Source organism: Alosa alosa, chromosome 12 (genome assembly GCF_017589495.1).
Source record: "Alosa alosa isolate M-15738 ecotype Scorff River chromosome 12, AALO_Geno_1.1, whole genome shotgun sequence".
Lineage (NCBI taxonomy): Eukaryota > Metazoa > Chordata > Actinopteri > Clupeiformes > Clupeidae > Alosa > Alosa alosa.
Window position 1 is genome coordinate 5,899,456 of NC_063200.1, and position 13,531 is coordinate 5,912,986.

General features: G+C 41.7%; 1 protein-coding gene across 2 annotated transcripts in view; it reads right to left on the reverse strand.

The window, feature by feature from the left end:
* nek6 (NIMA-related kinase 6) overlaps positions 1–4,068 on the reverse strand; it is a 54,291-nt gene extending 50,223 nt beyond the window's left edge. The window contains exon 1 of one of the 2 annotated variants that reach the window (XM_048259621.1): positions 3,778–4,068. The gene's annotated coding sequence lies outside the window, so the exon portion shown is untranslated. The remainder of the gene's footprint in view (positions 1–3,777) is intronic. The other variant, XM_048259620.1, reaches the window with a different exon arrangement.
* Positions 4,069–13,531: the final 9,463 nt, after the last annotated feature.

Here is a 13,531-nt window from a genome sequence, read left to right on the forward strand (position 1 = left end):
CCCCCTACATGCCTGACATGACTTTTTTTTTTTTTGCAAGCAGCAAAGTCTGAAAGGGGAACACATGAGTTTAGAGTTTAGAGATCAGATCACGCTCCAGACGGACATAAGATTAATCTGAGTCACAAGTGGCACCTTTGTTGCTCCTCCTGCTTCTGAATCATCCACATCCTCTGTGGTCTAAAAACTTCAAAATCACGTGGCGATATCAACGTGACCTTGAGAACTCATGCCTTCCTCTACCAAATACCCCATGTCTCTATATTACTCAACAAACTTCACTGCATGCCTCCTAAAAACAAGAAAAACAACATTTACTTGCCAGACTTGAGAGTGGTGCAGGTGTTAGTGTCTGTGTTGACACCGAGGGCCTACGTGTCTGAGGTTTAAGCAATGGTCTGACTTACTTAAATGCCAGCTTTCACCGATGTCTAGTCTTTGATTTAGAGCATATGAGTATTTTGAGCTCAACCTACTCTTATGCAAGTAGAGTGCGGCCCAAGTCCATGCTGAATGTCATAAATAGTACAACAATACTTTTATTAGATATCAGAACCAATGAAGTGTTTGATTATATTGCGTGGGTGTTAAGAGTTTCAACAACAGCTCTCTTCTTATTAGTCTGTTGACTCTTTGTTTGGAGTTTTAACAAGCTATTAAATATAGACATTTTGTGAAATGAGCCACGCAGAAATAGAAATTCCCTTAATGCCTCTGATTGAGGTTATGCCTGTGGTGTCAGCTCAACATTCCCCAAGCCAAAACGGTCTCTGGTTATTTCAGCTCTGACTCAGGACTCCAGTTATGTCAGCCATGCACGGCGTCAGCTCCCCCGTCTAGAGTTTATTCAAATGCCTGACAGTGACGATGGGGTTCCTTCCTAGCCTTCACAGTGACTCCAGCTTCCACAAATGGTCCTACTTCGTTTTTATTTTTTTTAGAGCGCTATTTGCCATTCTACTTCAACAGGGGCCTTGATGAGCTGGACAGTGCGGGGTTGGATCGTGGCCGGATACAGTTTCCACTAGGCCACAAGACAGCCAAGAGTAGGAGAGTTGTGCACGGGGGCAGGCGGGTGGTTTGAGATAAAAATAAAGATGAAGGGGCTAAATCGGGGCTTTAGGTTGCTCCTTCTGCATCCATCCATTTGAAGTGACAGCTGTGTGGTATTACACTGGATAACGGTGACAAACGATGACTTAAAAGCAAAACAAAAAAGCAAACAAACCCAAGAAAACCGAACCTTCGTCAGAGTGGCATAGGTAGTGCTGAGATGAGTGTTCCTGGGACAAACATGGAGGGAGAGTGGCATGTATGAAGTTCACCCAATGTCAAGCTAACACCCATTAGCATCTGTAAGGGGTATTAAAAAGTGACCTCAACATTCCAAGCTCTGTTTCACTGCCAGTGGCTCCCAGAAAAGCAGCAAATGCAACCGGATGAGCCAATACTCTGCCTCCTCAGTGCAACACTCACTGTTATCATCCTCATCGTGTGAATGGCAAAGCATCCCTGGGTTAAGTTTTAGCAACTAGGCTTTGGTGAATGCAAAGACACACTGATTGAAACACTTACACAAAAACAAGTGTTATCACAACAGAGAGACACACATTCACATACACACACTCAAGGACAAACAAGAGAGGGCGGAGCCATTCACAGGGTGCTTTTGGAAACTCCTTCCACCCCCCCATGTGTTTTTGTGGCCTGTGTGTGAGGCTCTGGCCTGCATCCATAAGGCATCTGACACGTGACTAATTTTAGTGAGGTATTCGGTGTGCACACTCAGGCATAGTCGCCCACCCCCCCCATCCAGACCTGTTCTAGTTTGACCTTAATGCACATGTCATGGAGCCCATCCAGTCGCATTGGAGCGAAGATAAACAAAGTAGCTCTGGAGCAGCAGACATGTTTGCACAACACCTTCCCGATAAACGCCAATTAATTTATCGCCATGACATCTTCTTCCCACAGCCACACCCACCTCCTTTCGCTCAGTGTTTTGCAGAATCCATTCCAATCCAATTCTGCATTAATTCAATTTGACAGCTTGTATGCCAAACATGTGGGCTGAGGTTTTCATTAATAGTATGGATGAAACAATTTAAATCAATAGCTTTCTGTCTGACTAACTGATCTGGACGTCTGCTTCTCCTGAACTGTTTCATGGAGAGTTGATCATATAAAGCTTTCTTGTCATTTCAAGTTTCAACAGATTTCTATGACAGTTTTGTGTAGAATCAAAGACAACAAAGTTCACTGGAAAATTGTACATAAAAATAGTCAGAGGGTCTCTTTTGCAGTAAAAAGCAGGACTGAGTCGACATAAAACGCAGCTATGAATCTGACATGGGCTGAAATGAGACTTGAAAACTTGAAATTATTGTGAAATCATAGATTATTTCTAAGGCTGGACTGAGGACTGGAGGACTGGCTACATTCTTTACAAACTATTATTAGAAAGTGTCAATGTAATACTTGATACTTGAAAATACAATACAATTAAAGGAATTATCCGGAGTAAAATGCACTTTAGATCAATTTTCGGATGATTGGGAGTACATACGTTGAGTTGACATCAAAATCATGTCATTCGGATGTGTTTTGAGAAAGTTCGATTTTACCGTTTTTAGTCAAAACTCATTAGCGTGGAAGTGAGAAGGGCATATTATTATTAGGGGAAAGTCCGTGGAAATTCACAATTTCGTCGCCGTTTTTTTTTAAAAGCGTGTTACTCCACACTTGGCAATCGACTCCTACGGACTTTCCCCTAAAGATGGCAGCAAAGATGGCAACATTTCCGGAAAGGTACTGGCTTGATGAAATTCATTCTGGACTCTCTATCTGACCACATAAAGACCTCGGGATACTTCGGTTTGGCTTTAGGGACCCTCTACTCACTACCACGTAAGTGTAATGTTGTTTGGAACTGTAGAAGAGGTATAAAAATAGTGTTTTGTAGGCGAAATAATATGCCCTTCTCACTTCCACGCTAATGAGTTTTGACTAAAAAGGTAAAATCGAACTTTCTCAAAACACATCCGAATGACATGATTTTGATGTCAACTCAACGTATGTACTCCCAATCATCCGTAAATTGATCTAAAGTGCATTTTACTCCGGATAATTGCTTTAAGACAGAACTCTATAGTACTGGCCCAATTGCCTCCCCACTATCACAACATGTTTCCATTCCTTACAAACATTGCTCTGTATAATTTACTCTCAAAATAATAAGAAAAGATTTCTTTCAATTCTCAATGAAGTGATACCTGGCAATAAGTTCACCGTGCATCCCCTTGTAGTTTTCCCTCGACAAATCAAAAACTTTCTGTAATTTTCAATTAAGTGCCATGTACATGGTAATGAATTATACGGCACTAATTAGTCACTTAGGCCTGGCTACAAGACAGGGTTGCCTAACCTATAGGCTACCCAACCTTGTTTTCCTCTCTTCTGCAAGCTTTCTTTTTTTCTCAACACGACGTCGGAGAAATATCCTCGAACTATTCACGAAAGGAACAGTATAGTGTATAGCTTCCGTCCTCAGAAACTAAACTGAAGCACTTCATATCTATAGCTAGCAAAGGGCAGCTGAAAATGGCTTAACCCTGCAAACGAATATGTTTACACGGTTGGCGCAAAGTGAGACTTGCATCTGAAGTGACAACCGGACTCCGCGCGGCTGTCACAAACTATCAAACACTACATTATACATATTAAGGTCCAAGCAACAGAGTTGGTTTGGCGAGAAAACGGGCAGTTAATAAATCTTACCTGTGTGCTTCAATTCAACTGCTTTCCTTCGGTGTCTACTTGAAGAAAGTAAACATAATAGTTACACTTATTCTGCTGAGCAACTCCCACGTCTCGCTCTCAGGCTCGCTCTCTCTCACTCACTCACTGGCACACATATACACACACTCCCCTCATGGCTTGCCCTATGTTTTACACACGAATGCCACGCAAGCTTCTGCGCCGAGATGTACTCTACACCAACAGCTGGGTAATGGTTTGCTATCAGCAAAGTTGTTAGAAAAAGTGCTCTACAGTGTCACGTAGCTACTATCATCCAACGGCGGAAGCGCGCACCAACGTCACCAGAGGTTTCTCTTTTCAAGAGCCATATCCACTAGAGGTAACCTATTAAGGACCATCAACTGGCAAATATCATCACTTTAAAGCATAGCCTACTAAAATGTTCTCTCTCTTTCTCTATCTCTTTCCATCTCTCTCTCACGCCCACACACACACACACACACACACACAATCAGTAACTAGCCTAAATAAAAAAAAATATTGTGCTATTTTAAACATACTGAGGGATATGGACATAATTAGTCACTTCAGATATTTTCCTAACCTGTAACCTGAAGATTCAGAGATTTTGGCAAGGTGCTGAAATATGTAACTTCTGAATAATTAGAGCTTTTGGTCTGTAACTGCTATAAGCTCAGAGGTTAAATTGTGATTTGTTATGGGGCAGAGCTGTCCAAACTGGTTGATGGGGAGCATATTTCTATCATAGGCCTATACAATATTTTCTTCATCTATTTTTTAAGCCCTCTCCCTGTAGTTTACTGGTCATTTGCATTACATTTCATGTCATGTAAACTGTACCTCTGAAACTCCGAACTTTAAGTTAAACAGATTTACAAACATAGATCAGCATATAAGTAACATTGGCAACTGAGGCCTAATTGATCTAGAGTAAATTAAATGAAGCCTTGTTCTTGTATACATCAAGATGAAGCCAACACATTTACCATTGATAATATAGCTATAAAAATGGCTCACATTACCTAGCCAAAGTAAACAGAGTTGCTCTGATATGTCTATCTAATTCCAAAAGCATTAGCTATCTTAATGCAACAGTTATGTTTGTCATTTAATAGCCTATAATTGAAACAATGTTTAAGGAGAATGTAAATGTAGGCTATATTCTGGTCTGTTTCTGACCATTTTCCACATCCACCTCACTCTGCCATCTGACAAGCGGCTGACGTAGCTTCAACCCACTGACAGAAAAAAAGAAAACCCTGTGAAACTTCTAACGTTCACAAGTTCTTGACTCAATATGTTCTCTACAGCTAAAAACAAACTGTGAAAACGTGTTTTACTTCGAATTATTATTAACAAATAAAGTGTATTGCCAAAGATATGCAAGACTGACTGCACCCTGCTGAGTATGCGCAGGGGCTCAGCACCAGACACAGTACAATTTAGGCTTATGTGCCAGGCCTGAGCCAGGCCAGGCCTAACCCAATTTGTACTCAACCAAATAACCTTTTTAAAAAAGTTAGAATTGCTATAGCTGTTTTTCAACCAAGTGTCTCTGTTTTGAATACACCACTGCTTTAGCTATCATTTGTGGAACTGCTGAAAGCAGAATAGTGAGACGTTTGTGTTATTTTTATGACAAAACACAAGTTTCAAATTTCATTTTCAGATTCAATAGCTGGATTTATATATTATGTATTCACCACTTGGCCTGAATGGCTCAAACATCTCTCATCCTGTCTTGCAATGTTGTTCTGGTATGTCTGCCTGTTGTACACCCTGAGGCAGTGCATGCATGGAGTGTTTTCTTTTCACTCAAAAAAATGATCAGTATTCCTTCGAAGAAATTAGAAACACCTTTGTGTTTTAAAAGACTATTTAGACATGTGGAAACATGTTCCGAGTAAGTCTGAAAACAGCAGATATTCCAGGAAGGTTAAACCATTCTTTGGAACGGGGCAAAATACTGAAAAAGAAGATTCTGTGAGGATTCTTTGTTTGTAAGTGACCATCCATCGCACACTGTTGCAGTTGTGACAGCACTGGTGAAGAATTTGTGAAAAGAAAAGGGAAAACATAAAAGGTCACAAGCTGATGAGTCACCCAGGATAAGGGTCTTTGCAAACCCAAACAATCTCCTGCTATGCTCCACTGCTGACCATGTGCTGTCAAGAGTGGTCAAGATGTCTGTCATTATGAAACGCTATACAGAGACTGCCATTTGAGTGCAGTGATTGAAACATTGCTGGTTTATCAGAGCCTGCCTGTGTGCAACATGAGAGCAGCGAGCTTATCAGTTTTATGCATCATATGCAGAGCACAAAGTTGGCCTGCTATCCCCTGGGCTGTTGCCCAAGTCGATGCAATATCATGCAAATGTCAGCCTGTTTACGTTTCAGTAGTTGGGGGCGGGGGTGTGTGGGGGGATTCCTGAACACACTTTTCCATGTAATTCCCCCTGCGTATAGCACCATCGTGCTGCCTACCTACAGAGTGGCTTATGACTCCTCTTGCCTTTTTTATCACATAGTCTCTTTTCCTTGCTCAGATCCTCTCTCTCTCTCTTGGTGTATCTCTTTCTCTCTTTCTCTCTCTCTCCCACTCTGTCCTTTCTCAAAATAAACGAACCACACTGTGTTACTAATCTTAGTCTTATCATCAAAATCAGGCGCCCCCGTTAACTCGACTGAGGCATGGGGCATACAAAACCACACACACACACACTTGCCACATCCATACACCCATTTATGTGGATACATATAGACATGCAATATATTAGCTCTCACTGAGCATGTATTTACTACATGTGTATAACGTATATGCATTCACACAGCAAAAACATATAAATACACTTACGATGCTAATGTATAAGATTTCTGAAATAACACATTGTTTATATCAGAGTTTTCAACCTTTTTAGGGCTAAGGGCAAGGCACACCAAAGGCACGGCAACTTATGGTGACTGATCATGATGAATGTCACACACATTATTATATAACAGCCAAGTGTTCATTCTCAAATGCCCATATTGTTTCATATTGTTTCTACATAGAAGTGTTCCTGAGCTGAGCACAAAAGTGATTTTATTCTGTTGCTCAACAAGATAAAGGGTGCTCAGATAGACATGATTTTTTTGTTGTTGTTGCTGAAGCAGCCAAGTGAAAAAGTTGTTAAAGGAATTATCCGGAGTAAAATGCACTTTAGATCAATTTACGGATGATTGGGAGTACATACGTTGAGTTGACATCAAAATCATGTCATTCAGATGTGTTTTGAGAGGATGATTGGGAGTACATACGTTGAGTTGACATCAAAATCATGTCATTCGGATGTGTTTTGAGAAAGTTCGATTTTACCGTTTTTAGTCAAAACTCGTTAGCGTGGAAGTGAGAAGGGCATATTATTTTGCGCTACAAAACGCTATTTTTATACCTCTTCTACAGTTCCAAACAACATTACACTTACGTGGTAGTGAGTAGAGGGTTCCTAAAGCCAAACCGAAGTATCCCGAGGTCTTTATGTGGTCGGATAGAGAGTCCAGAATGAATTTCATCAAGCCAGTACCTTTCCGGAAATGTTGCCATCTTTGCTGCCAGCTTTAGGGGAAAGTCCGTAGGAGTCGATTGCCAAGTGTGGAGTAACACGCTCTGGAAATTCACAATTTCGTCGCCGTTTAAAAAAAAAAAAAAAAACATAGTCCAGTCCATACAACTTCATTTCAATTTCAAAAGAAATAGTGGACTATGTTTTTTTTTTTTTTTTTTTTTTTTTTAAAACGGCTAATTTAAAAGTTTTGGGCGTAAAATCGAACTTTCTCAAAACACATCCGAATGACATGATTTTGATGTCAACTCAACGTATGTACTCCCAATCATCTGTAAATTGATCTAAAGTGCATTTTACTCCGGATAATTCCTTTAAATGTAGCCATTGCAACATATCCTAGTTGTAAACGATTGTGGTGAGCTTGCCTAGAAGAAGCCACAAGACGGATCTCAGCTTCACATCATGTAATCAACTGAAAATGGTAGACTGCTAAAGACCAGATTTAAAAACTTGTAAATCTCTAGCTACCTGAAACATTAATCATTAAGAAGCTGTGTTATTGATGCATTTAAAAATACACCTCTAGTCTATTTATACAGGGGAAAGGAGTTGTCCTGTGAGGAAATGTGTTCCCTGCATTTTACCCATCCAGGTGTAGTGTGCACACTTGCATAAACTTGGAGCAGTGAGCTGGGAGCCCACACACACTAAGAGTACACCTACACATCCGAAGCAGTGGACAGCCCTTGATCCGGTGCCCGGGGAGCAGTTGGGGGTTAGGTGCCCGGGGAGCAGTTGGGGGTTAGGTGCCTTACTCAAGGGCATCTCATATGTGGATGTGGATGTGAATGTATGAGAGTGGTTTCACTCCCCCTTCCCACATTTTTCCTATCAGCCAGGGATTGAACTGGCCACTCTTTGTCCGATTCCCTAACCAGTAGCGGATGCCCCATTTCAGGAGCCTGTAGAAAAGCACGTTGGGTTCCTCAAAATTCCACAGCCTTGGCATACCAGTTAAGATCCACTGGTCTATATGGCCACAAAAGAAAAAAACGTTTGAAATGTTTTATGGCCACAAGTTGAATGCAAATTTTGCACAAGAGTCTTGCTGCCTTTGTGCTTCATGAAATGGGCTTTAAAAAGGCCCTGTGCTGCCATTCCTCCAGCCGAGTCCTTTGGCCTCTGAACTTCACTGCAGACCAGTGACCAGTGAACATCATGTCTTTTAGCATCTCACTGCGGAATCTCTTGTTAAAATGAGAGCAGTTGTTTCACTAATGGGTCCTCGCACAAACCACACACTCGGCATCCTAATGATGCATGGCAAGTGCACACACACACACACACACACACACACACACACACACACACACACACACACACACACACACACACACACACACACACACACACACACACACACACACACACACACACATACATACACACACACACACACACACACACACGCACACACACACACACACACACACACACACACACACACACACACACACACACACACACACACACACCACACACACACACACACACACACACACACACACACACACATGCACGCACATGTTCACATTGGGCCTCTGATGAGAATGTTTGTGCATCAGCAACAGGATTGTGTGAGAAAGAGTTTGTATTACAAGTTCCATTTATTGAATGGATTATTAAATCCAAGCAGTAACTTGGATTACTGCTCACTGTCCAGCATCCGGCCTTGTTTTTATCTGAGGCTAATTTAGATTTGTTTTTTTTTTTCAGAGGTTCATTCAGAAATGAGTATCTGGTTAAGAATCACAGAGGATCCAAAGTTTGTTTTAGAAATAACTGTCACTTGCATAAAGTTTGCATATCACATATCTGGGATGAAATTAAATGACAATATGCATTTGATGTAAAGAAAATGATGCTGATAGATTCATGTCCTTTTATTTGATTGGCAGTCCTGAATGTAGCTCACTAGCGCCCTCTTGGATCACTTACAGAAAATGCCACTTGGTGTCCCAAGATATGCACCATCTTCTGCATGTCCGGATTTACATGTATTTAAAAGAGATTAAACAGATAGGACTAATCTAATGTACACACAAAGGACATGTATTTCTATTTGAGAAATAGGATAAATATATAAAAGATATTCTAGATGTTCAATGGCAGTGCACCCTGGGTATATTTATGGAGTAATCCTGATAGAATGCATAATTTATAATATAACTGCATTGCATTCCTCACAGTGCAATGAGCTGGTTACTGTGTGTGTGTGTGTGTGTGTGTGTTTGTGTGCACGTCTGTGTGTTTGCCTATGCACTCTTTCATATTCAATTGATATATGGACTCCACTATTGTTTATTCTTTTAAGTATCTATCTATCAATGGCTGGCTCTGACAGACAATCCCATAATATGACAGAATAAACTGAATATGAGCCCAAAAGGAAAGAAATCCTGTCAGATGAAATAAATATTTTAGAATCTGAGGAGCTGAGAGCTGAGTTGAAAGCTGAATGTCAGCCCCTTGATCAAAGGACCTCTGAAATTCAGGATTAGAAAATGGCTGTTTTTGCAACTATGTGTCTGTGCATATTTAACATATTATGCTCCCTCTATATATCACACAATTCACTCACAAACAAATTTTGCTCTTGTTTGTGTTATAACTCTCCATATCATGTTTTAGGAATTTCATTCTGTCTCAGACAGGAACACAAATAAAGGTTTAATTCTGGTTTAGAGTGCAAGCAACATCATTTTGCTCATATTTGTCAAGAAAGCTGACCTTTCAGTTTATTACTACAATACCCAGCATGCCCGGAAGTCACAGTGGCTTGCTTGGATCCGTAATGCAAATGATGTGGTAATTACTTCCTGTAGCTGTCGTGGTGATGTAGGGCTTCAGGGGCTCAGCTTGACCATAGTATATCTGCTTTGTAATTACATGTCAGTTCCTCCACTGTTTTGCTGATACTACAACTCTCAACCAATGCCCTGCTCCCAGTGATATTAGAAAACACACCATCCCAAAAGGCAAGGAACCAAAAAATCAGTGCCAAAATCTTTACATTGTAGACAAAGCTAAGATATAGATTTTTGCCAATTTACTTAGGGGTGTTGAATATATTTTTTGTTGATTTCCAAAACAGATTTATTGTGTGTAACTGCTAATAGACTTGAGTAAAAAATAAACTGAAGGAAAGCATAATTTCTTTAAATATTTTAGTAATCTGAGTGATACAAATGTCTGTCTAAATTATGATTTAAAGGGACACCAGGCAAAAAATAGTTTTCTCTACGAAACTCCCCCTCGCTCGGTCTGAAGCTCTTTTCCTTTTCTTTGCATCTTCCGTCAAGGGTTTTCGCTGCTTCTTTGCCGGCCATTATACACACGTTTGCAACAATCTCTAGCGTTTTGTTAGCCTCCCTCTGTGCTGTAAACTGATCCTGCTTCGGGCGGCGGGTAGGATACACTGAACTTGCAAGCGGGATATTCTTCCTACAGGCAGTAGGGGCGGGCGAGAGAGCCTTCATTCGGCCTGTAATGAGTCATTTAACCATATACCGACTTACGAAGACGTTGCCTGGTGTCCCTTTAAGTGTGAAACATAATTTTTATTTTTTTCAGGCAAAAAAAAATCAAAAAGATATTTGTTATGAGCAGACCTTTGACTTTGTGTGATAATTTAGATGAAAGGTAAATGTTCCCAAATATCAAATTCTATTAATTTGAGTTTTTCATTTAAATAAAGTACAATGAGGTTTAACTACAAATGGTCAATATTCCTTACCACACTGCTGTTGTTTCTTGTTTCACTCTGCAAAAACTAAAACAACACAACCCCTGCTTTAGTAATGTTGCATTCAGAAACATGAGTGACAGTTTCTTGCACCCCATCCTTGCACAGATCCCACTCCCACCCCCCATCTCAAGAGATGTGCATCCAAAAGGAGGGAGAACAACTTGATCTCTCCTGACAATGGTGAAGATTCCTCTAATAAAGAAGGAGGGGCCGGGAGAAAAGCAGCAGGAATTAAAAGCTTCTCCTTCTCTTTTTTTTTTCATGTCCCCCCTTGTCTGGGGGCAAGGCCAAGCACGTCTCGGTGAATAAAGGTGAGCTGCCGGGCCCATTCACCGGACCCTTTGTGGGGATGACAGGGGTCCTGCTTTGGACCATCGCCCCAAAAGGGGGAGCGCAGTGTTTCAGGGGGCAGAGGAGAACAATCAGCCGGGCCCACGGGCATTCCAGCGCATTGCCCATTCAAGTCCCCAAGCCGCTCGGCCCAGTGGAGGCCCTTTCAGTCCGAGCTCTGCTTCACCTGGTGACTGGCAGGTTCACAGCCTCCCCCGACATTGTGCGTCCATGGAGGGGGTCACGCCTGAAAGAGAGAAAGGGAGATGGAAAAAGAGAGAGAGAGAGAGAGAGGGATAGAGTGGGGTGGTGGAGAAGGAGAAAGAGGCAGAGAGGAAGAGGGTGCACCGGGCGGATAAGAGGTGGGGCAAAAAGAGGGGAACGCACATGACACACAAAGAAAGGCAGAGTAGATGCAGAGGAGCGGGGGCAGAGCAAGAGGGGAGGAACACAGGACACAAACGGAGAGACTGAAAGAGAGTTTGGGGAGAAGGGGGGAGACAAGTAGGAATGGCCTTTGGAGCAAGACAGAGAGATACAGGGAGAGAGTAAGGACTAGCGCTGTACTACATTCAGTGGGAGTTACACAGCTGTAGGTCTGGAAGGTTCCATTGTCTGGTGCACAGAATGGCCAAGAGGATCCCAACGAGCTTCTTTTTAGAAATCACTTCCATGGGCAACACAACACATTCAGCTTAACTTGCTGTCTCAATTGCTGCGGTACACAGACAATGTACAAACACCCGCAAGCGTAGAGACTAAAGCTCTTTTTTTTTAACAGAGACAGATACTGTGCTCTGTTTTAGTCCCCTCTTGCTACGGTGCTGGTAAATCATATTTCTCATGTCGGTAGAACGTTCTGGGACTTGATTGCACAGATACGAGTGCCGTCCCCTGATTTCACCACCAGAAAGAGGACGCAGATGGTGAGAGTGTGTACCTGTGGCCTTTAGAGCTTGCCCGTTGTAAAGTTCATGTGTCACTAGTTCAACTTATTTATAATGGTGAATGCAGTCTGATTAAGCTCGGGGTGCAACAGAGACCCACGCTGGGTGATTTAGTAAGCCTGTGCACAAACATGCAAAATGGATGGCCTTTGCTTTGATTGTAACCTTTGTCATATTCATGAGACGGTGGGCTGGGCTCATGGTAAACAAATGCTCGGTGCTTGTAATGACCTACACAATGTCGTGGCAGTGTTGGTAATATGTCATCTTCTAGTGACATAGCCTACACACTGCGGCCTCTAGTATTTTGATTCTGACCGTGACCATAAAGTATACACTCTAGTTGATACAGCTTAGGGGTATTGCACTGTGTCGGCTCCTTTTGAGTCATGCATGCTTTTAATGCCATTTGCCTGTGGGAGTGTTTGCCTCCCGAAAGAGCTTGAAGAATTAGAGCTGAATTGTAACAGCTGGTAAGTGTGAGGCAACCACAATCCAGCAGCCAATTCTCTGCCAAATATACATTATTCATTTTTTGTTTTTGTGAAGAGCTACGGTCCTTATATCCAGACATGGTTTAAAGTCTCACAACAGAAATAATGACCTTACTGTAGTCCTTCAGTACTCACACCAGCAGAGGTCACATGAGCACAGAAAAGGCATTCTTGCCCCTCTATCAGTGTGTGTGTGTGTGTGTGTGTGTCAGAAGTGAGGTCTTAATGATGTCTGTCTCGGCTTGCTCAGGTGCCTAATGCCCTCAAGAATTTGACCGGAGATGGCCATGACCCCAACCCTTCAACCGCTGGTCAGAGAGACGGTTCATAAAGCTGCAAATAAAAAGTGTGTTAATGAGCAAAACACAAGTAAAAGAATGCACTCTCCTATTGCTCCCGCATCCACTGGGCAACACAGTGCTGTGCTAAGCGCCTCTGGCATGGAAGAATATATATTTGGCCTCTCCACCTGGTTTGTTATGTGAAGAGATTAGATTTATATGATTAGAATAATTTAATATTTCTTATTGTACACTAGCTGTTAGAACACATAAAAAAAAAAAAAATACTGCTGTGGAATTATGATATTGGAGGATATTTGTTTTTTGAAAGTAATTCATAAAAT